Source organism: Oryctolagus cuniculus, chromosome 12, assembly GCF_051225735.1.
Source record: "Oryctolagus cuniculus isolate XC-2025 breed Fujian yellow rabbit chromosome 12, ASM5122573v1, whole genome shotgun sequence".
In the NCBI taxonomy this organism is placed as follows: domain Eukaryota; kingdom Metazoa; phylum Chordata; class Mammalia; order Lagomorpha; family Leporidae; genus Oryctolagus; species Oryctolagus cuniculus.
The window spans coordinates 33100139-33111175 of record NC_142878.1 but is presented as its reverse complement, the minus strand read 5'-3'; the positions used below and the strand labels follow the sequence as shown (position 1 = coordinate 33111175).

Here is an 11037-nt window from a genome sequence, read left to right as displayed (position 1 = left end):
CGTTAAAGATCTCTATGATGAAAATTACAAAACCTTAAAGAAAGAAATAGAAGAGGATACCAAGAAATGGAAAAATCTTCCATGCTCATGGATTGGAAGAATCAATATCATCAAAATGCCCATTCTCCCAAAAGCAATTTACAGATTCAATGCAATACCAATCAAGATACCGAAGACCTTCTTCTCAGATCTGGAAAAAATGGTGCTGAAATTTATATGGAGGCACAAGAGACCTCAAATAGCTAAAGCAATCTTGTACAACAAAAACAAAGCCGGAGGCATCACAATACCAGATTTCAGGACATACTACAGGGCAGTTGTAATCAAAACAGCATGGTACTGGTACAGAAACAGATGGATAGACCAATGGAACAGAATTGAAACACCAGAAATCAACCCAAACATCTACAGCCAACTTATATAATAGTTAATATTTTAATCTTTTAATTCTATTTTCCTATGAACTTTATGAAGTTCTTTCATATTTTAAGGATTTCTTTTATTAAATTTATGATAAATGGATTTTTCATCAGTGAAAGTTAATTTCTAAGTTCCTTTAAACATTTTCATATTGTTTTGCTATTGAGATCATTGCTTAGTTTTGAAATGTTTGTGTTTTTCAGACCAGTGAATGGAGGCTAAGCTATGTCAATAAGGAATTTGCTGTCTGCCCCTCCTACCCACCAACTGTCTTAGTGCCCAAATCCATTAATGATGAAGCTACTGGATGATATGGGCATCCCAACCAGTGGCTTAACTACCTTGCTAAGTGCCAGCTCCTCTTTCCTTCTTCATGTCTGTTGTTGTGAAATACAAAATACATGTAACACCATGTAAATCATAAATGAGTACATAACTATAAGTTATATAGAGTAATGAAAAGTAAGCCCCTGTGTGACCACAGCCAAGAAAGAACACCCCAGATGTACAGTTGTGGTCCTCTCCTGCCTCCAGAGTGCCTGGAGGCCAGGCCCAGCTCTGCTCCCTGCTCTAGTAGCCTGCTAATGCGCAACCTAGAAGGCAACAGGTGATGGCTCAAGTACTTGGATCCCTGCCACCCACACAGGAGACCTGGTTTGAGTACCTAGCTCCTGGCTCTGGTCCCAGCCCAGTGCTGGCTGTTGTAGACATTTGGGGAGTGAACCAGTGGCTGGAAGATTTGTCTCTTTCAAATAAATGAAATAAAATGAAAGACAATACATGTGATCAGTTATGAGCAAAAAGGGAGTAGGATAGGGAGCAACTTATTCTCTACATTTGTAAGATTTCTATTTATTTAACTAAAAAGATGGCTAACTGACACACATCCAAATATTTATACAAAGAAATATCTTGTATTTAGTATCTTTTTCTTCTAACTTTTCACCAAGAAAATATATCAGTGAGCCAGAGAAGTGAGAGTGGAAAGACTGCCCCTGATGCTGACCCTCATGCATTCCCACAGACCACTGGAATCACATATTCAGCCCACATTACCAAAGCAAGAGCCTGGCCTTTAGTATGAAAGTTAGCTTCCTGCTGCATTGCCCCATATTTTGAACTCCACAGCAAGAGTATTTAACAACCAAACCGATTGAAAATGTAAGGATTTCAATTTTTTTAAAGATTTACTTATTTTATTTTAAAGGCAGAATTACACTCCCCAAATGGCCAAAATGGGCAGGGCAGGGCCAGGCCGAAACTGGGAGTCAGGAGCCTCATACCCCAGGTGCCTTACCAGGGAGCTGAATCAGACACAGAGCAACTGGGAATTGAACTGGCACCTATATGGGATGTTGGCATCACAGAGTTGGCCCCAGAAATGTAAGGATTTGTACTGAGATAATATTAAGAGAGCCCATGAGCCAAGTGCAACAGTAGATTGAAGGACAAGTTAAAAAGGCATTGAACAAATGGATAGACCAATAGAACAGAATAGAAACATCAGAAATCAATCCAAACATCTACAGCCAACTTATATTTGATCAAGGATCTAAAACTAATTCCTGGAGCAAGGACATTCAACAAGTGGTGCTGGAAAAACTGGATTTCCACATGCAGAAGCATGAAGCAAAACCCCTACCTTACACCTTACACAAAAATCCATTCAACATGGATTAAAGATCTAAATCTATGACCCGACACCATCAAATCATTAGAGAACATCAGAGAAACCCTGCAAGATGTAGGCAGAGGCAAAGACTTCTTGGAAGAGACCCCAGAGGCACAGGCAGTCAAAAATAAATTAAAAATTGGGATTACATAAAAATTGAGAAGTTTCTGTTCTGCAAAAGAAACAGTCAGGAAAGTGAAGGGGTAACCAACAGAATGGGAAAAAATATTTGCGAACTATGCGACAAATAAAGGATTAACAACCAGAATCTACAAATGCCCATCAACAGTAGACTGGATAAAGAAATTATGGGATATGTACTCTACAGAATACTATACAGCTAAAAAATGAAATCCAGTCATTTGCAACAAAATGGAGGAATCAGGAAAACATCATGCTGACTGAAATGAGCCAGTCCCAAAAGGACAAATATCATAATGCTCTTCCTGATTGGTGACAACTAACTGAACACCTGAAAGGAAACCTGTTGAAGTGAAATGGACACCATGAGAAATAATGATTTGAACAGCCCTTGTCCTGACTGTTGAGGATCAACTTACTACTTTATTCCTTTTAGTATTTTTTTTTGTTCTACTTAATTCCATTGGTTGAACTCTTTAATTAATATACAATTATTCTTGGGCATTTTAAATTAACTGAAAAAGTGATCCCTATTAAATATAAGAGTGGGAATAAGAGGGAGAAGATATACAGTTTGGCACATGGTACTCGGATTTAATCTTAATGGTAGAGCTAGTCACATGCCAGGGGATTCAAATTCAATCCCATCAAGGTGGCATGTACCAATGCCATCTTACTAATCAAAGTGATCAGTTTCAGTTCATAATTGATCATAAAAATAGGATTAAGTGTCAAAGGGATCACAAAAACAAGACTAGTGTCTGCTAATACTGATAGAATGATCCAACATGGGAAGTGGAATACACAGCAGTCTCATAGAATGGCAGATGTCCTACACAGAACTCTGGCCTCAGAATTAGCCCTTAACGCATTCAGATCTGGCTAAAAAGCCAATGAGAGTATTTCAGGCACGGAAAACCAAGAAACTGTGGCCTGAAAAATGACCTAAATGAAAGATCTCTGTGAGTGTGATCCCAGTGGAAAGAATGGGCCATCAAAGAGGAAGGTACCATTCTCTGAAGGGAGGAGAGAACTTCCACTTTGACTATGACCGTGTCTAAATAAGATCAGAGTCTGCGAACTCAAAAGGCTTCCATAGCCTTGGCAACTCATGACAAGAGCCTCGGATGATTACTGATGCCATAAACAAGAGTGTCAATTGTTAAGTCAACAGTAGGAGTCACTGTGCAATTACTCCCCATGTAGTTTCTTTGTCCTTAATGTGTTGTACTAGGTGAATTAATGCTATAACTAGTACTCAAACAGTACTTTACAGTTTGTGTTTCTGTATGGGTGCAAACTGTTGAAATCTTTACTTAATATATACTAAATTGATCTTCTGTATATAAAGATAATTGAAAATGAATCTTGATGTGAATGGGATGGGAGAGGGAGTAGGAGATTGGATGGTTGCGGGTAGGAGGGAGGTTATGGGGGGAAAAGCCGCTATCATCCAAAAGCTGTACTTTGGAAATTTATATTTATTAGATAAAAGTTGATAAGAAAGTATTGAAGTAGCTGTGAATAAATAAATAAGATAAATTCCTTAGGATTTATGTTGTAATAGCTGAGGAAAATTAATCAAATTTTTCACCCTATCCTGATTTTTACTATCTTTTTATAGATTTACTTGTCAAAGAGAAAACACTACACTACATTACTATAGGGATAACAAGTTGGAGAAACTGACTTAGTTGTGTGACAAAACATCTCCAAATGTCACTTCCTTCATTCTGACTATCATAATATTGTCACTCTCAAAGGAAATATCATGGTTAATTTTTGGCCTAAAATATTTTGTGAGTAGAAGACTAAGAGCTGGATTGGAAGAGGAGCAGCTAGGACTAGAACCAGCACCCATATGGGATGCTGGTGCTTCAGGCAGGGTGTTAAGTAGTTGCGCCACAGTGCTGTCTGCTCAGACTGTTTTTCTAAAGGATGACTTCATTGACCTTATGTGAGACTGTGGGTAATTCAAATTTAGAGTAATATTTCCAGTGGATAAGGGGAGGGTTGCGGGTTGGAGGGATGTTATGGGGGGGAAGCCATTGTAATCCATATTCTGTACTTCGGAAATTTATATTCATTAAATAAAAGTTAAAAAAAAAATATTTCCCTAGCCTCTCAAAAGCTTCATCTGGACTCGTATTCAAAAGTTTCTATTATTATCCAAATAGCTTTAGAATGTCTAAGTCACAAAAAAGTAGCTTTTGCCTACAACGCATTGAAGAGTTTGAGGAACATCTATTCCATGTATTAGACATAGTTATAGAGCTGGTAAAATTAAGCCATCATAATGTCAAAGGGTTCTAGTTATTTGCTCTAGGAGTATAATTCTACTCTTATTGCAAATATATTTTAATGTATCATGTTAACCATTTCTTTTTTTAACTTTATTTAATGAATATAAATTTCCAAAGTACAGAATATGGATTACAATGGCTTTCCCCCCCATAACGTCCCTCCAACCCGCAACCCTCCCCTTTCCCACTCCCTCTCCCCTTCCATTCACATCAAGATTCATTTTCTATTCTCTTTATATATAGAAGATCAGTTTAGCATACATTAAGTAAAGATTTCAACAGTTTGCTCCCACACAGAAACATAAAGTGAAAAATACTGTTTGAGTACTAGTGATAGCATTAATTCACCTAGTACAACACATTAAGGACAAAGATCCTACATGAGGAGTAAGTGCACAGTGACTCCTGTTGTTGACTTAACAAATTGACACTCATGTTTATGGCCTCAGTAATCACCCTAGGCTCTTGTTATGAGCTGCCAAGGCTATGGAAGCCCCCTGAGTTCACTGACTCTGATAATTTTTAGACAAAGCCATGGTCAAAGTGGAAGTTCTCTCCTCCCTTCAGAGAAACGTACCTCCTTCTTTGATGACCCGTTCTTTCCACTGGGATCTCACTTGCGGAGATCTTTCATTTAGGTTTTTTTTTTTTTTTTTTTTTTCCCCAGAGTGTCTTGGCTTTCCATGCCTGAAATACTCTCATGAGCTTTTCTGCCAGATCCGCATGCCTTAAGGGCTGATTCTGAGGCCAGAGTGCTGTTAGGACATTTGCCATTCTATGGGTCTGCTGTGTATCTCACTTCCCATGTTGGACCATTCTCTCCCTTTTTGATTCTATCAGCTAGTATTTGCAGACACTATTCTTGTTTATGTGATCCCTTTGGTTCTTAGTCCTATCATTATGATCAATTGTGAACAGAAATTGATCACTGGGACTAGTGAGATGGCATTGGTACATGCCACCTCGATGGGATTGAATTCGAATCCCCTGGTATATTTCTAACTCTACCGTTTGAGGTAAGTCAGCTTGAGCATGTCCCGAATTGCACATCTCTTCCCTCTCTTATTCCCACTCTTACATTTAACAGTGATCACTTTTCATTTAAGTTTCAGCACTTAAGAAGAATTGTGTATTGATTACAGTATTCAACCAAAAGCATTAAGTAGAACAAACAAAAAAAATACTAAGAGGGATAACACATTAAGCTGCTCATCAACAGTCAGGGTGAGGGCTGATCAAGTCACCGTTTCTCATAGTGTTCATTTCACTTTAACAGGTTTCCTTTTTGGTGCTCAGTTAGTTGTCACCTATCAAGGAGAACAAGTGGTATTTGTCCCTTTGGGATTGGCTTATTTCACTCAACATGATGTTTTCCAAATTCCTAACAGGGATCACTTTTCAGTTAAAATTTAAACACCTAAGAATAATTGTGTGTTAATTACAGAGTTCAACCAATGGTACTAGAACAAAAAAAAATACTAAAATGAATAAAGTATTACATTGTACATCAACCGTCAGGACAAGAGCTGATCAAGTCACTGTTTCTCATAGTGTCCATTTCACTTCAACAAGTTTCCCCTTTGGTGCTCAGTTAGTTGTCGCCAATCAGGAATAGATGATATTTGTCCCTCTGGGACTGGCTTATTTCACTCAGCATGATGTTTTTCAGATTCCTCCATCTTGTTGCAAATGACTGGGTTTTGTTGTTTTTGACTGCTGTATAGTATTCAATAGAGTACATGTCCCATAATTTCTTTATCCAGTCTACTGTTGATGGGCATTTGGGTTGGTTCCAGGTCTTAGCTATTGTGAATTGAGCTGCAATATACATTAATGTGCAGACAGCTTGTTTGTTTGCCAATTTAAATTCCTTTGGGTAAATTCCAAGGAGTGGGATGGCTGGGTTGTGTGGTAGGGTTATATTCAGGTTTCTGAGGAATCTCCAGACTGACTTCCATAGTGGCTTAACCAGTTTGCATTCCCACCAACAGTGGGTTAGTGTCCCTTCTTCCCCACATCCTCTCCAGCATCTATTGTTGGTAGATTTCTGCATGTGAGCCATTCTAACCGGGGTGAGGTGAAACCTCATTGTGGTTTTGATTTGCATTTCCCTGATTGCTAGTGACCTTGAACATTTTTTCATGTGCCTGTTGGCCATTTGGATTTCCTCTTTTGAAAAATGTCTATTGAGGTCCTTGTTTGTTTTGATCTTGTGGAGTTTCTTGATTTCTTTGTAGATTCTGGTTATCAACCCTTTATCAGTTGCATAGTTTGCAAATATATTTTCCCATTCTGTCGGTTGCCTCTTCACTTTCCTGACTGTTTCTTTTGCAGTACAGAAACTTCTCAATTTGATGCAATCCCAAATGTTAATTTTGGCTTTGACTGCCTGTGCTTCTGGGGTGTTTTCCAAGAAGTCATTGCCAGTAACTATATCTTGCAGGGTTTTTCCAATGCTCTCTAATAATTTGATGGTGTCAGGTTGTAGATTTAAGTCTTTAATCCATGTTGAGTGGATTTTTGTGTAAGGTGAAAGGTAGGGGTCTTGCTTCATGATTCTGCAGGTGGAAATCCAATTTTCCCAGCACCATTTATTGAATAGACTGTCCTTACTCCAGGGATTGGTTTTGGATCCTTGATCAAATATGAGTTGGCTGTAGATGTCTGAATTGATTTCTGGTGTTTCTATTCTGTTCCATTGGCCTATCCATCTGTTTCTGTACCAGTACCATGCTGTTTTGATTACAACTGCCCTGTAGTATGTCCTGAAATCAAGTGTTGTGATGCCTCCAGCTTTGTTTTTGTTGTACAAGATTGCTTTAGCTATTCGAGGTCTCCTGTGTCTCCATATAAATTTCAGCACCATTTTTTCCAGATCTGAGAAGAAGGTCTTAGGTATCTTGAAACAAGTTTACCAGAGAAAAAATTACTTTTGAATGCTCCTTCTCAAAAAGTATTACATCATCCCCAAAATACTCTGGTGAAGTTAAATATAGTTTATAGAATATATTTATATATTAAATATCATCATTTGTTTTAATTTTTAACTCTTTTTATAAAAATCATGGATAAGTCATTAGTGTTAACTGGAATCTTTTTGTACACCATGGATCATGTTTGGATTACTTGTTCTAAAAGTAAAGAAAAATTGTTCTTTTCTAAGGGCTTTATATTTTCTATTATGTACGAACTAGAATTTTATAATCTATTTAGCAAATCTTCTGTTGTTTATATTTCAGCTTACTCCATAATTTGAAAATCAGAACTAAAATAACAATCTTCACATGCCTTAACACTTGCTGTGGAATAGGTTAAAAAATGAAACAAATAGGGGTGGTGCTGTGGTGCAGTGTTAAAGCCCTGGCCTAAAGCACCGGCATCCCATATGGGTGCCATTTCTAGTCCCAGCTGCTCCTCTTTTGATCCAGCTCTCTCTTATGGCCTGGGAAAGCAGTAGAAGATGATCCAAGTCCTTGGGCCCCTGCACTGTCATGGGAGACACAAAGAAGCTCCTGGCTCCTGGCTTCAGATTGGTGAAGCTCTGGCCATTGCGGCCAGTTGGGGAATGAATCATTGGATGGAAGACCTCTCTCACTCTCTGCCTCTCCTCTCTCTGTGTAAGTATGACTTTCAAATAAATAAATAAATCTTTAAAAAAATGAAACAAACAATAAAGATGGGTTAAAAATGAAAGTCACAGAAGTCTCAGAGTGCATTTGATACATTAAAGGAATGATTTTTCAGAATATGACAGAACCAGAAAAAGTTCACGGAAAGGTATTAAAATATAGATTTAATTTCAGGCAAAATATTTGAAATATATGCATGCAAATAATCTTCAAAAAGTTCATGAAATCCATATTATGAAAAAAGTTTACATGAATTTCAACACTCTGTGCCAAAATAAACTTATTCTTTTTTCATTTTCCATGAACTTTCTCAGTACTCTGCTGAAAATGCTTCTGCTGATCAATTTCAATCTATAAATTACTATTTTAGTTCTCTACAACTTCTAGAGCAGTCAGATCAATCTAAATATAGGGTCATTATTCTGAGTTAAGGAAAGATCCATTATAATTACCTTTTGTTTCTATGCCATTCCTATTTCAAAGTATTCATTGACACTCTATTTTTTCTGTCATTTCAAGACTAGGTGACTGATTATTAAAATTATTGAAATCTTGCCCTAAGGTATAATGTGAAAATTTCAGAGATTTGACATGTGTTTCAAACATAAAAAATCCCATGCAAATATAAGTGATTATGGTGATAAAATAGATGGTTTCAATATCAACCTCATGTTCTAATGGATATGGGAATTTAATGGAGATGACTGAGCAAAGGTATTTAAACTCACACTAGAGGAAAAATTTCAAAAAAAAAATTGCAGTTGATTGAAATCAGTTGGCAGAAACATTCACTTATATGGACCAAAAATATAATGCCTAATATTATATTGGCTGAATTTTGGAAACACATGTACTTAAGTGGCAATTATGTGGAATCTTTCAGAATTAATAAAGTGAACCCTCCAGGAGTTATAATTTGTTTAGAATAAGGTGCATCTAAATATCTGGCTTATGAGAACCTACTTTACATTTCTGTATATTATACTGATTTTAAAACTCATTGTTGCTAGCATGTCTATAATCATTGAGAATAGAAGCATTTATAAAAATTAACTAGAAGGAAACATTTAAATGTATTTTTAAAATTTAATGCATGTGATGAAAAATATGAATAACAACATAATGGCTAATTCAATTGATTTTACTGCATTTTTTTCATTAATATGTTGAGACAGGATGTTTACTTAAAATTCCTGAAATATATTGAAGGCTGTAAAACTACAAACAGTATGTCAAAATAGATATTTTAGGATTTGGAAGTCAATTAGCCTCATAGCATCACGTATCACTTGTATACCCTGCATTTTAAAGTGTCAGGTACCCTTGTATCCCACTATAGGTGGACAAATGATTTGACTCTCATTTTACTGCATAAGCCTATTGGAAATCCAGTGTGTCAATCTGTCTTGCATTGCTATTAACAGAATATCTTAGACTGAAGTACTTATTTTTAAGTTTTACTACTTTTTTATTTTATTGTTTTAGATTTTTGGGGCAACAAATTTCATATATTTCATGAATATAGATTTATGAGCATTATAATACTTCCCACACTACCCTCCTTCCTGTCCATGGTCCCACCTCCTTATTTTCCTATATTTTAATTTTTATAATGATCTACTTTCAGTTTATTTATACTCATAAGATTAACTCTACACTAAGTAAATAACTTAACAAATAGTAAGAAGAAAAAACACACTGTTCCTCAATGGTAGAGATAAAGATTTTAAACAAACATTGAATCTCAAAATGTCAATTTCACTCATTTACATTACAGTTTTGGTACTATATTTAATCACCACATATCAGGGAGAACATATAATATGTACCTTTTGAGTACTTGTTTATTTCACTAAGAGTAATGTTTTCTTTTTATTTTTATTTGACAGATAGAGATATAGATAGTGAGAGAGAGAGAGAGGCGAGATAGAAAGGTCTTCCTTCCGTTGGTTCACCCCACAAATGGCCGCTATGGCCGGCATGCTGTGACGATTCGAAGGCAGGAGCCAGGTGCTTCCTCCTGGTCTCCCATGCAGGTGCAGGAGCCCAAGCACCTGGGCCATCCTCCACTGCTCTCCTGGGCCACAGCAGAGAGCTGGACTGGAAGAGGAGCAACCAGGACTAGAACCCAGCACCCATATGGGATGCTGGTGTCACCGCACCAGCCCCAAGAGTAATGTTTTCTAATTGCATCCATTTAGTTGCAAAGACAGGATTTCATTCTTTTACAGCTGAGTAGTATTAAATACTATTTTTATACCATATTTTTTTTTGACAGGCAGAGTGGACAGTGAGAGAGAGAGACAGAGAGAAAGGTCTTCCTTTTCTGTTGGTTCACCCTCCAATGGCAGCTGTGGCTGGTGCACTGCCAATCCAAAGCCAGGAGCCAGGTGCTTTTCCTCATCTCCCGTGCGGGTGCAGGGCTCAAGGACTTGGGCCATCCTCCACTGCACTCCAGGCCACAGCAGAGAGCTGGACTGGAAGAGGAGCAACTGGGACAGAATCTGGTGCCCTGACCGGGACTAGAACTGGGCGTGCCAATTCCGCAGGCAGAGGATTAGGCTATTGAGCCACGGTGCTGGCCTATACCGTAATTTCTTATCCAGTCATCAGTTGATAGACACCTGGGTTGATTCATGTTAGCTATTGTAAATTGAGCTGCAATAAACATGAAAGTACAGATAATTCTTTCATATGTTGATTTCATTTCCTTTGGATAAATCTCAGTGAATGGGATTGCTGGATCAAATGGTACATATTATATATATATATATTTTTTTTTCAGCCTTCTGAGATAATACATAATGTCTTCCAAAATGGCTGTACTCATTTATATTCACACCAACAGTAAATTAAGTTTCCTTTTCCCCTC

General features: G+C 37.3%; 1 pseudogene; it reads left to right on the top strand.

Moving 5' to 3' along the window:
* Positions 1-875: 875 nt before the first annotated feature.
* Positions 876-11037, top strand: part of LOC100350191 (phosducin-like protein 3) — a 103471-nt pseudogene continuing 93309 nt past the window's right edge.